Consider the following 14,940-nt stretch of genomic DNA (forward strand, 5'->3'; position numbering starts at 1 on the left):
TAACTCATTGTGTATCATGTTTAGCCTTCAAATTCGAGTTTAAACCATGGATTAGGACAATTATCATGGGTTTATGGCCCTAGAACTATCCTAGGCCGTAAACTCATTTAAAGGGGGTTTTTGAGCAACAAAATCCTTCCAAACCACAACTAGATTTTAGATATGGCTAAATGACTTCATGGATTGGAGTTAGAACATTTTAGACATGGATTTTGAGGGATTTGAAAGAGTTTACGGCCTAGGAAGGTGCCTAGGCTGTAAACACTAAATTAAAAGGGTTTTTAGCCCTTAAACCCTTCCTAGACTCAAACAAGGCTTAGGTATGAATTTTAGAATAATAGTATTTGCCTTAGAACATCACAAACATAATTTTTGAGGAGTAAATAGGAGTTTACAGCCAAGGAACATGCTTGGGCCGTAAACCCCTCAAAAATGGAGAGTATACCCCTTTTAACATGTCCAAATGCCTTGAAACTCAACCAATAGCCTTGTGGTAAATCCTAGAGCCATCTAAAAATAGTTTGGGGACCATAAACACATCAAACATCCTCTTAATAAGAGTTTACGGCCATAGATCATGCTCTTAGGCTGTAAACTCCTAAATGTGAGTTAAATGGTGCCCTAAATTCATAACAAGTCTTGGAAAATTAACTAGAATCACATGTGATTGTTCCTTGTGCCCCAAAATAATTATTCTTGACCATAGGAGAGTTTACGGCCGTAAACTCCAAGTTTATAGCCATGAACTCCCTTAAACATGGTATAAGTCCCCTTAAATTAATCCAAGGCATTTTAGAAGTCCATTCCAACAATTCCCAAGTCCAAACAAGCCATTAAGCACTCAAAATCACACTAACACGAGTTCACGGCCATGAGCTCATGTATGTATGTGTTTCATGGTTGTAAACTCCCTAAAATGTTTACTCTTGGGGAGTAAACTCAAATCCCAAGTCCCTAGTACCATTACACGTCCGTAGATGTCACCCGGGTCACTCCAAACACTCGTTTTGAGGTGTTTAATCTCATTGGAGTATAATGTTCCATATAATTAGTGATTGTAAATCTAATTAGATATATATGGACATTATTTCATTTTACATAGGGACATCGCGAGTAATCAAGCCCCGAACCGACGTTTAGTGTCCGAAATCGTCACATGTCCGCGTCCGGTGAGTTCATACCCCTACCCTTTTTCATGTGTTTTTCAAATGGTTTTCAACGTTTTCATACAAGAAATCTTGTACTTAAACGTATTTTCATTTAAAATGTTTTATTTCATGTATGATTTTAATAATGAAAATTGTGATAACTAATGGTTCGAATTGCAGGTTAAACAGTTAGACTAAATATAGATTTCTTTTAAAAGTGTTATAACTATATTCTCTTTGAATAAGAAATCATACTAATCATAACTAAGATTAATACTAAACGAATGTGAATACGAATATAACTAATAGGATAGAACGAATACGAATATAGCTATTAGGTTAGTACGAATACGAATGCGAATATGAATATAACTAATAGGATAGAACGAATACGAATATAACTATTAGGTTAGTACGAATACGAATGCGAATACGAATATAACTAATAGGATAAAACGAATACGAATATAACTATTAGGTTAGTACGAATACAAACGCAAATACGAATATAACTAATAGGATAGAACGAATACGAATCTAACCAATAGTATAGTACGAATACAAATAGAAACAAGAATACGAATGCGAATTAACGCCTTTGGATGACACCAAGACTTCGAATATACAGCTAGTGTACCCCCTTGAGTGTCACCAGAGTTTCGAATTAAATACGAAAATACGCCTCTAGACCTCTTCTGAGTTTCGAATATATCCGCCTCAAAATGTCGACAGAGCTTCGATTATACAACTAATGTACCCTTTTGGAACTCAACAGAACTTCAAAAATACTGTAATGTACGCTTCTATGTGATTCCGAATATTCGAAAATACAACTAAGTTAGTAGATAATAGTCATTCGAATGTAGAATATCTAAGGGTTTAGAATACTTAACTAATACTATACACATGGTAATTACTAGTACTTCAAAATCAATCCTAAGAACCAACCAGTAACGAACTTAGATACAAATAGGCAACTCAACACATAGGAAAATATGGGATTTTCCTGGGATAACATAACAACCAGTAACAAACTTAGATACAAATAGGCAACTCAACACATAGGAAAATATGGGATTTTCCGGGGTAGCACATCAACTCATAAACGTATAAAGTAACAAACGAATAACTAAAACTATAAGGAAAATATGGGATTTTCCTGGAATGACATAACCAATCGTTTTTGAAATTGTAACAAAGGAAACTCGATCTTTTCAAAACTAAACCGCTTATGAACTCACCAGCTTTATGCTGATTTTCAAACCGCTTGTATTCTCAGGTCAGCGTTAGACAGGTACACCGCCACCTTTTGGAGAAGACGGAGCGTTCCGAAGACTCATCTTTACTTTTGTTCATATTAAATATGTAAAACACTTGTACAACTTTACTTTCAAATAGATGTAAACAATATTATGTAATGTAATGTTTTGTGATTACTGCTTTACTATGTGCATTGGATTTGATACTCAACGTGGAGTCAACCCCTGAAATGTTTCCGCCTTTGGTTTTCGGGGTTTGACAATAGCGGACGTTCTTCACCGCTTGCATTTAATACTGAAATCGAACGAACAGCTCGCTCAAATCGGGTTGACAGAAGGAACATCAACATTATAAGTGTAGATAACGTTGTTGTGGAAGATGAGGTCGAGGGGCATGAGGCTGCAGCCAACAATCCTCCACCACTAGTTCCACCAGCAGCTCCTCAATTCCCAAACAACAACAATGGAAACAATGGGAATAACAACAATGTCGATGCACCAATCATCCAACCAGTAAAACCACAACTGAATAGAAACAACCGTGGAAAATGGTGAGAACGAAGGAAATTGGGCACAAAATATGGGAGGCAATGTAGGAAACCACAACGGTGGTAATGTTAGAAATTAGAACCAAAATCCTAGAAATGTTGGTCCTCAATTCGGTAATGGTGGTAATGATGGTAACGAGGATGACTTGGACTTTGAGGATGGAAGTGACAATGGACTTGGTTGGAATCAGAATCACAATGGTGGTAACAGGCGGAATCAAGGCAATCGGGGTGGAAACGAGAACTACAACAATAACTGGAACAACCCGAATTTCCCCAATGGTGGCAACAATGACTACAATGATGGGTTCGGAAATCAAGGCTTTGCAAATCAATACCGAAGGAATCCAAATGGTGGATTCAACAATGCAAATGGAGGATATTACAACGAAGGTAACCAATTGCCTCATCTTAATTTTCCGCATCCTAATAGACAATCTATGGCGTCTCATTTTGCGTTGGGAGAGTATGATGATGCTTCACCTATACACTTCGCAGAAGGAAACGAGCATCATCTGGAAGTAAGGCCACAACTAATTAGTGTCTTACCCGTCTTTAGAGGCCATAAAACTGATGATCCATACAATCACCTCTATGCGTTCCTTGTAATTGCTAACACGAATACTCCGTGAGGAACTAATAGAGATTCCTTTAGACTTCACTTATTTCCGTTCACTTTAAAAGAAAAGGCTAAGTATTGGTTCACCTCTCTTCCCCCCCCCCCCCCCATAGTATTACTACTTGGGAGCAATTAAAAACTAAATTTTTGCAAGACTTTTACCTTGCTAGTAAAACAACGGAAATAAGAAAAGCGATACAAGATTTTGCACAAAAACCCAATGAAGAATTTCATGATGCATTTGAACGCCTTAAGGAATTGTTGCGCTCATGTCCCCATCATGAATTTCCCCATTGGCAACTTGTACGTTTCTTTTATGATGGAGTCGACACTTCTAATCAAACTATGATTAATGCCTCGTATGGCGGCACTATCATGATGCAAGATAATGAAGACGCTTGGCGATTCTTGGAGCAGTTGAGTCATGGTTCGAAAAACAATTACTCAGCTAAGAAACGGGACAACCTGGTTTCATCTATTGTTTTAGTTGGACTAGACAAAAACTGGAAAAGTGAAGTCAAATATGATATTAATTCTTTAGATAAAAAATTTGACTTACTACTCTCTAGCCTAGGCAAAGAGAAAGGTGTGTTTTTTTCGCAGGGACGGAAGATATGTGTAAGTTGTGGAGCTTCAGGACACATTGCAGATGAGTGCATGAGAATTCAAGAGCAAATCAATGAAGTGCACGCCTATGGTCAATTCCAAAATAATCCACGATCATTCAATCGGAACTACAACCAAGGCGCAAACTACAACAACAATGGGAATTTCAACAACAACAATCGTCAAGGGAATTACCAAAACCAAAATCAGCCAAAACAGTTCCAGTAGTCCAACTTTAACCAAGGTGGAACATCAAAGAAGGAGGAAACTGATGGCAACAAGTTTGACAAAATCATGGAGTTCATAACCCAAACATATCAGAAAACTGACACTAACTCCAAGTCCATAGCTCTATCGAGAAGCAAATTGCTCAACTGGTGGAGAAAATTGGGAAAATAAAAGATGGAAAGTTTCCAAGCACCACAATAGTCAACCCATCTCACACCCAAAGACCCAGAAAAGAGCATCAACGAGGTAATCACCTTGCATAGTGGGAAAAGGGTGACAACAAGGTAAGTGCTCCTACCTTAGATAATGACAGTGACACTGAATTCATCTTTGACGAAAAAGAAGAGTTTGAGAAAGATTTTAAATCTGAAAAACAAAAAGAAGAAGGGTAAAAATAACTCTAAAGTTAGGGAGCATGGTGTGGAGGGTAATACCGCCCCATGCCCTTCGGCTTTAGAGAAACCGACATCCTTCCCTTTGGGGAAGTGAGGGCCGAAAATGGAAGACATGTGGGATCTATTTAGTCAAGTTAAAACATAAAATAAATATCTCGTTAGTCAAACTTATTAAGGAGGTACCTTCTTAAGCTAAATTTTTAAAGGATTTGTGTATTCAAAAACACAAACTCGAAGCACACCTCCCTAAAAAGATTGAGTTAACCGAGCATGCAAGTTCCATAATATCAAATAAACTTCCACCCAAGCTTAAGGATCCCAGAGCACCTTTCATTTCTATTACCCTAGGTAATATTAATATCAAAAAGGCGCTCCTTGATCTTGGAGCTAGTGTTAATATAATCTCGGAAAATCTTTTGATCAACATGACTTAGGCACTTTGGAACAAACTGATATTATTTTGCGATTGGCCGATAAGTCAACCAAAATTCCATGGGGTATATTATCAGATTTCATCATTAAGGTGGAAGATTTCTATTACCCAGTTGATTTTCTTGTGCTTGACACCGAGAGCACTTATAAAGAAAGTCAACCTTCTATTATTTTAGGTCGTCCGTTTTTGGCAACAATAAATGCACAAATTAATTGTAGAACGGGTGCAATGGATATCTCTTTTCGAAATAGGAGACTTAGAATTAATATTTTTAATACGTTTCCTAACTCACCATCAGATTATGAATGTTATCGTGTGGATGTGGTTGATGACTTAGTGCATCAATTCACTCCTAAAATCTTACACCCCGATCCGTTGGAGTTTTTCTTTCTAATGACAGGGACGAAGTTTTAGAGTTGGATGACATCAAGATGATTGAGGAGGCATTTTAAAATGCTATTGAGCAAGAGAGGCCACCATGGAGTTATCAAGTTGAAAATTTGCCAACAAGTTTTTCGGAACCACTTAAGCCATCTTTGGAGGAGCCACCCACTCTTGAACTTAAAACTCTTCCTTCACGTCTTAAATAATCTTTTTTAGGATCTCACAAGAGCTTACCAATTATCATATCTTCTGATTTGACAGGTCCACAAGAGGAAGCATTACTGAAGGTGTGACAACCCGAAATTCTATTATGTACAAACAATATCACTTCAATAGAAGTTATAACAGTCACAGTAAATTTTCAAACTTTTCCGTATAAGTTTGAGTAATTCAGGGTTTACACTTCAGGAGATATTAGGAGAGTGGATGCACTAGGGTTTTGTGCAACACTGTTATTCCAACACTCTATTATATTACAGATCATTTCCGGAATAAAATATTTTCTGCCAAAAATCTTAGGACTATAAATAGAATTCTGAAACAATTTCATTCCTTATTTACATTTACAACTAGAGAAAAGCCATTTTCTCTCTCACGGATCTTCAGGTTTTTATCCCAAATCGTGAGTACCTCTCTCTAGTAGTGTTAAATAGCTCTTAATGTGTTTATAACATAGATTAGATAGCTAAACAACTAGATTTAGGAGTTTACTCCCCAAGGTGTTCTTGAGCGGTAAACTCCCGAAACAATGCCTAGTCTTTCCCCCGTGATATGTTACTACCTTAGGCTTGTATATAGGTGTAATTGGGACAAGAAAACATCAATGAAACACCAAAGTTTGGGTGTTCACGTCCCAAGAAGATCTTCGACCGTGAACTCCAAAAACATGGACCAAAGAGTGCTTTTGGCACTCCTAAAGCTTTGGACAATTACCTAGAATTACTCCTAGCTATTTGAGGGACTTTAAAACATCAAAAACCCCTCTCAAATAGAGATTACAGCCCTAATATGGTTCTTGGGCCGTAAACATGAACGAAGGGCACCAAGGTGTGCCTAAGGCCTACATTTGCTTTAGGTAAAAGTCTAGAACGTATCCTACATGTGTATGAGACTTGAAAGCATCAAAAACACCCTTCCATGAGAGTTTACGGCAGTAAAATCCAAAGGAATTGGCCTTGGGGCCATAAACTCCTCAAAGGAATGTATTAGTGCCCTAAACCGTTCCATGAATTGATCCACCAAGTTGGAATTCTTCTAGGAATCATTTAGAACCTCAAAACAACAAAGGACATTAGGCCTAGGAGTTCACGGCCGTAAACTCAAGAGTTTACGACCGTAAACTCCTTGTGTGGGGTCATATGGAGAGTAAACTCAAGTATGGGGTCCTTTGGAACCCTAAACCCAAGTGCCTTGTCCCACAATAACTTAGATGCAATCCTTAGGGCTTATAACACTTATATAAAGTGTTTATTGTGTTCTAGGATGTCTTAACATTATCAATTAGTAATTTAAGACTAATTGGTTACATATATGTGTGATTATGTTCATTAGCATCATAGTGTGTGTACAAGTCCTCACTTGAGACCTAACAATCCTACACCGTCCTGTTTATCCAAGCCACCATCTACAGGTGAGTTCATACCCCTTAATCAATGTTTTAATTGATTTTAAATGCTTTAATGTGGGGGAATACAAGTAGAAAAAAGTATGTTATTAAATCAATCTTATGTATTTAATAACTGTGTTTTCACTCAGTAGATTTCACATACTTCAAAAGGTGATACATGAAATGGTTTTCTATCTTAAAATACATTGATAACAAAAGTATTAGTTTTGAAATGTTTATTAAAATGACATCAAGTCACTCTTAATTATTGTTAAAAACTCTTAGATATCTTACGAAACCATTACTTTTACCTTCTTGAACAAAACTATACTTATACACTTATGTTCATATATATGTTTGAGATTATAGATTTCATCCTTCATTTAGTTTCCTACACTCTTGTGTAGCAAGGGTATATAAACCTACTTGAACAATCAATTACCTTTCAGTTAACTATCATAGGGATAGTTAGAAGATATCAAACATTATTCTTATTACAAGGAATCACACAAGAGTCGGTTCATTCATGAGTCTATACCAGTACATTACCTGATACATGAGTACATATACATATACTTACGTGATACATGAGTATGTTTACATATGCTTACATGATACATGAAAATGCTTACATGGATACTTGTACCTAGAGTTATGAGGAAGATTTATTCGTACCTTCTGTGTAAATTTTCCTGCCCATCGCAGTTCAAGGGGATGTCTAGACGGGACTAACCATTCTGGAACCCAGCTGTTAGCACCAGTGGGTGATGAACATCTACGGATGCCTACGGTTACTACTTATATTAGGAGTCAGTTACAGGACTAACCCTTCCTCCAACCTGCTACTGCTACAAAGGACAATTAGACAATCTTCGGATGTTCATTAGGTTATACCTTTCGCTTCTCCGATGTTGTGTTAGTCCTGGTACCCAGGGATAACACTTTCATGGTTATATTTTTCCTATTTACTTTATTTTGTGATATATTCACATAAACAATGAGTTAGACTAATTACTGTTTGTAATAGTCAAAAAGAAGGAAAAACTATCATTTTCATAGCAAAACATTCGGGTCTTGGTAGAAGACTACATCTCATACTAATAGGAAATAAGGGATTTCCTAGGGTTTTTCATACTTATGTCAACTTTTCACTTAAAGATTTACATGACATTCATAAAAGCTTTTCAAAAACAAGACAAGGACACTTAAATACTTATGAATTCACCAGCTTTAAGCTGATACTCTTTTTCAAAATAACTTGTATTCTCAGGTCACCAGTAGACAGGTACAATGGCCAGGTTTTGAGAAGACGGAGCACAGACAAGTCTCGTCTTTTATTTTGATTGTATATTTTTGGTGTCTTATTACAATGAAAGAACACACATGTATTAAAACTTTACTTATAATGCAGTGGATGATGTTGTTGCTTATTTACTACTTTACACTGTTGTGATACTGTACATGACGTCCTCCACCCCGGAATGTTTCCGCCGTTCTTGGTTTTGGGGTGTGACAGATTGGTATCAGAGCATTGTTTATAGTGAATATAGTATATCAACCCATAAAAGATATACTAACGATAAATACATAGGGATTAAAACACTCTGTCTAAGAGTTATACTTTTAAATAATAAGATATTTAAGTAAGTATACGTGCATGCATTCATACTAAAATCAGTATCACAATGACAAGAACAAAGGTATTACGATTGTTGAATATCACAAGTAAGCTTGGGGATATATGGTCAGTCTTGGGAAGGGCATAGCCTAATCAACTATGTTGGGCCAAGGAGTGATTAGCATGTGCCCAAGAATGGTTGTGATATGGCAACAAGTCTAAAAACTTACCAACACAACCATAAAGAAATACCATAGGAGTATTTGGTCTTGTTGTAATTATCTTAGTCAGTTCGTCTATTTAGCTATTTCTTATATCCCTTTTCTCGCGTAGATTTTAATGGTTGGATTTCATCATGGCGATCCGTACTTCCCGAACCAAGGCAATGCTGGTTGGCTAGAGGCAGAACCAGAAGATGATCACCTAATCCCTTTGGATGATCACCATGCTGAAGGTTTTTCCGATAGTTCTGACTCGGAGCCTGAAGTCAACAACCTACCCCCAGCTGCTCAAAACCTAAACCTGAACCCCCGTCCCGCTTTTCAAGGACCCAAACCTCTGTGGGCCACGAGCTTGACTAGATGGAGTCAGGAACAAGGTCAGCCCATTCCCTACAATGGAGACCGAAGTTTCTACAACCTCACTGAAGGAGGTTCTGCTGACAGGGTCCTACCCATCATGGTTCGTAGAATTTCCAGAAACATGATACTGGGTCAAGCAACTATTGACCGGGTCGTGGAGATTGAAGCCAACTCCGGCGTTAGCACTGTCCACATTCGCCAACTAGAGTCTGCACATGAAATGACTCTTGTCCGCAATGCAAATCTGCAGAGGGAACTTGCTGAAACTCAAGATAAAGTTAGAGAACTTCGAGCTCAGCAAGTGAGAGCTGACAGACGTATAAGGGACATAGAACGTCTACTGTCGGGATCAAGAACTCATGCTAGCAGTTCTCGTCGCCGATAGAATCTAGACGACACATCTTTTAGATATAACCTAGTTTATGTAAAACTTTGGTCTAATTTTCTATCTTTATAAATCTTAGACCTGTTAGGTCTTGATCTAGTCATAGTTCTGTCAAAATTTGCCTATCTTGGTCGATGTAAGGCCTATTTCTTGGCCATTTTTCCCAAACTTGTTACATCTATAATTCCAGTATTATTGACAGATATCTAATCATATGGAAATTATTAGCCAAATGTTGTCATCTTCATTTAGTCATTCTATTCATTTTGTTGTTGGGCTATGGGGAGTTAGTCCATGAGACACATTCATCATTCATTTATTCTTATCCATGTCGTCATCTTTTAAAAGTATAGTTAAAGATGCCGCCTCGCAGAAATCCCAGGCGTAACCCAAACAACGAAGCACCGATACCACCACCTCCACCACCACCTGAACCTCTTCAACCACCTACTCCTTTCGATGCCAATATGTTCCAGGCAGCTTTCACAGCGGTAGTTGCAGCTATTGTGTTAGCCATCAACGCTCCTGCCCCTAGTGGATCGGGAACAGGTGCACCTCCCTCGAACCACGGCGAAAGCCATGGACACCCTCGGGAATGCACCTACAAGGACTTCACGAACGCCAAACCCCGCAGCTTCAATGGAACTGGGGGTGTTATGGTGTTGAGACAATGGATTGAAAAGATGGAATCCGTCTTTGAAATCTGTGCTTGCCAGGAGGGAAACAAGGTCAAGTTTGCAGCTTGTACCTTCTCTGACAGAGCATTAAGATGGTGGAACGGCCATGTTAAGTATCTGAATTTGGTGGTGGCATATTCCATCAGCTGGGAGAAATTGAAGGACATGCTGATGAAAGAGTATTGTCCTCGAGGTGAAGTACAAAAACTCGAGCAAGAACTCTGGGGTCTACAAATGGTTGGATCCGACATCCCAACCTACACAAATAGGTTCTGTGATCTGGCAAACCTATGCCCTGATATGGTTGCTCTCGAGAGCAAGAAGATAGAGAGATATATCTGGGGGCTGTCGCCCTAGATCCAGGCAAGTGTGTTAGCTTCCAGGCCTATCACTTTTGATGGTGCCAAGGAACTGGCACAATCTCTCATAGATCACAGGAAACCTCAGAACTCAACAATCCCTACACCCGTACCACAAAAGTCCAACCCCGACAACAACAGGAAGGGGTGGAATAACAGGAAAAGAGGGGCTTCGCAAGAATCCTGCAAGAAACAACAACTTGTGGTAATCAATGTTACCACGGTGACTACCGGTGTCCCTGCAAACCCCTTACCAGCAAAAACATATGCTGGAACTCTCCCAAAGTGCAGCAAATGTAAGTTCCACCACCACGGACCTTGCAAGGAGATGCAGTGCTCTAACTGCAACAGGAAGGGGCACACAGTCCGTTGCTATGGTTGTGGCGAAGTGGGCCACTACAGGAGGAACTGCCCTAAAGCGGGATGGCTGGAGGAGTAGGAAGAGTTATGGCCCTAGGCCAAGAGGAAGCGGTAGCTGACCCTACAATAGTTACTGGTACGTTTCTCCTCGATAACTCATATGCTTGCATACTTTTTGACAATGGAGCAGAGAAAAGTTTCGCAAGTCATAAATTTGCACACCTGCTTAAACAAAAACCCTGTGCATTAGATAATTCATTCACGGTAGAAATGGCTAACGGGAAAACATAGAGTACTAACTGCATATACGTAGGTTGTACCTTAACTTTAGATGGCCATACTTTCAAGATAGATCTCATGCCAGTCCCAATTAAATGTTTCGAAGTTATCATCGGCATGGATTGGTTGAGTCTTCTTTGCACCGACATCATGTGCTTTGAAAAAGCAGTTCATCTTAACCTTCCTAACAACAAAACCTTAGTTATCTATGGCGACAAACCTAGTACGAGCCTTCGCATCATTTCGTGCATTCAAGCCCAGAAGTGCTTGCGAAAGGAATATCATGCATTCCTTGCACACGTCGTCGATACAAGTCAAGAAATGAAAGACATCCAGAACATCCCAGAAGTACGCGACTTTCCCGACATCTTCCAGAATAACTTCCCGGTTTACCACCACAACGCTAAGTCGAGTTCAGAATCGACTTAGTGCCAGGAGCTATCCCCGTAGCCAAATCTCCTTATCGTCTGGCACCAGACGAGATGCAGGAACTTTCCAGTCAACTTAACGAACTTCTCAAGAAGGGATTCATTAGGCCTAGCTGCTCACCACGGGGAGCACCGGTCTTGTTCGTCAAGAAGAAATATGGATTGTTTCGCATATTCATCGACTATAGAGAACTCAACAAACTTACCATTAAAAATCGTTATCCTTTGCCCTGCATTGACGATTTATTTGATCAACTTCAAGGAGCCAACTACTTCTCGAAGATAGATCTACGATCCGGATATCACCAACTGCGATTGTTAGAGGAGGATGTTCCCAAGACAGCCTTCCGAACTCGTTATGGACACTACGAGTTTGTGGTGATGCCGTTCGGATTAACTAACGCGCCCGCAGTATTCATGGACCTGATGAATAGGGTGTGTCGTCCTTACTTGGATGAGTTCGTCATTGTGTTCATTGATGACATACTTATCTACTCTCGAAGTAAGGAGGAACATAGTCAACGTCTCCGTAGAGTCTTAGAAACATTGCGGTCGGAGAAGCTATATGCGAAGTTCTCCAAGTGCGAATTTTGGATTCGACGAGTCGAATTTTTGGGCCATGTTGTTAGCAAAGAAGGAATACACGTGGACCTTTCCAAAATCAAGGCCATTGAGAACTGGTCAGCACCCAAGACACCTACAAAAATTCGTCAATTTCTAGGTCTAGCTGGCTGCTATCGCAGGTTCATTCAGAACTTCTCCCGCATAACGAAACCTCTTACAACACTGACCCAGAAAGGCGTAGCCTTTGACTGGGAAGAGAAACAAGAACTAGCGTTCAAAACGCTCAAACGAGCCTTGTGCACCGCACCGATACTATCCCTCCCCAAAGGGATAGAAGACTTCGTTATCTATTGTGATGCATCCAATCAAGCACTCGAATGTGTTCTGATGCAGCGTGGTAAAGTCATAGCCTATGCCTCGAGACAGCTGAAGACACATGAGGTTAACTACACCACCCATGATCTTGAACTAGGAGCAGTCGTATTTGCACTGAAGATCTGGAGACAATACCTGTATGGTAAAAAAAGCACGATCTTTACAGACCATAAAAGTCTACAATACATCTTCGACCAGAAAGAGCTCAACATGAGACAACGACAGTGGGTAGAGCTACTCAGTGATTACGAGTGCGAAATTCGCTATCATCCGGGCAAAGCCAATGTAGTAGCCGACGCCCTGAGTCGGAAAGAATATACTGCTCGTAGGGTCAAATCTTTGACTCTAACTATCCATTCACACTTGTCCACGCAAATTAAGGAAGCTCAGCTCGACGCTTTGAAACTTGAAAACGTGGTTGGTGAATTCCTTAGAGGGATGGATAAGAACTTGGAAGTCAAGGGTGGCGGAGCCTTATACCTCATGGATCGGATCTGGACACCGAAACACGGTGGCTTCAGAGACTTGGTCATGACCGAAGCTCACAACACTCGCTATTCCGTCCACCCAGGTTCAGATAAGATGTATCTGGATCTTAAAAAGTTATACTAGTGGCCTAACATGAAAGCAGATATTGCTACCTTCGTAAGTAAGTGCCTTACTTGCGCGAAGGTGAAGGTCGAATACCAGAAACCCTCCGGTCTCTTACAGCAGCCAGAAATACTAGAATGGAAGTGGGAGCGGATCACTATGGACTTCATAACCAAGTTACCCAAGACGACGGGTGGACTTGATTCCATATGGGTCATCGTCGATAGACTAACCAAGTCTGCACACTTCTTGCCAATCAAGGAAACATACAAGATGGAGAAACTTACAAGAACTTACACTAGGGAGATTGTAAGACTGCACGGTGTTCCATTATATATTATCTCGGACAGAGATAGTAGATTCACTTCGAGGTTCTGGCAGTCATTACAAAGTTCCCTAGGAACTAGGATGGACATGAGTACAGCCTACCATCCACAGACCGACGGGAAAAGTGAGAGAACTATCTAAACCTTAGAAGATATGTTGCGCGCCTATGTGATTGACTTTGGGAATGCTTGGGATACCCATTTACCCCTCGTCGAATTTTCCTACAACAATAGTTATCACACGAGCATAAAGGCAGCTCCATTCGAAGCCATCTATGGCTGAAAGTGCAGATCCCCTCTATGCTGGGCTAAGGTGGGTGATACCCAGTTAGGTAAGGGACGAGTTCCCAAAAGCACTCTCACGGGTCTAGAGATCATTCGGGAAATGACAGAGAAGATCATTCAAATTCGTGAACGATTGAAAGCCTCTAGAGACCGACAGAAAAGCTACGCTGACAAGCGAAGGAAACCGTTGGAATTCCAGGTGGGCGACCGAGTCCTACTGAAGGTCTTACCCTGGAAGGGCTTAATACGCTTTGGCAAGCGTGGGAAGCTCAATCCAAGATACATAGGGCCTTTCGAGATTCTCGCGAGGATCGGCCCTGTAGCTTACAAACTCAACCTACCGCACGAACTCAGTAACGTACATCCTACCTTCAACGTCTCGAACTTGAAAAAGTGTCTGTCCGACGAGACTCTTGTAATTCCACTCGACGAGATCGAGATCATCGAGAGCCATAACTTCATGGAGGAACCAGTAGAGATCATGGACCGAGAGGTCAAGCAAACAAAGCAGAGTCGTATCCCGATAGTGAAGGTTCGCTGGAACGCAAAGCGTGGACCTGAATTCACTTGGGAATGAGAGGATCAGATGAAACTGAAATACCCTCATCTTTTCGCTTAGTTATGTGTAATTTCTTATTTGCTAAAATTCTAATTTCGGGACGAAATTCCTTCTAATGGGGGGATGATGTGACAACCCGGAATTCTATTCTATACAAACAATATCACTTCAATAGAAGTTATAACAGTCACAATAAAATTTCAGACTTTTCCGTATAAGTTTGAGTAATTCAGGGTTTACACTTCAGGAGATATCAGGAGAGTGGATGCACTAGGGTTTTGTGCAACACTGTTATTCCAACACTCTATTATATTAGAGATCATTTCG

General features: G+C 40.0%; 1 non-coding gene across 1 annotated transcript; it reads right to left on the reverse strand.

The window, feature by feature from the left end:
• Positions 1-3,754: 3,754 nt before the first annotated feature.
• Positions 3,755-3,861, reverse strand: LOC145056041 (small nucleolar RNA R71). The gene has a single exon (XR_013685582.1). It is a non-coding gene; the product is annotated as a small nucleolar RNA R71 (small nucleolar RNA).
• Positions 3,862-14,940: the final 11,079 nt, after the last annotated feature.

Source organism: Lactuca serriola, chromosome 5, assembly GCF_051521515.1.
Source record: "Lactuca serriola cultivar US96UC23 chromosome 5, Lser_US96UC23_V15, whole genome shotgun sequence".
Taxonomy (NCBI): Eukaryota; Viridiplantae; Streptophyta; class Magnoliopsida; order Asterales; family Asteraceae; genus Lactuca; species Lactuca serriola.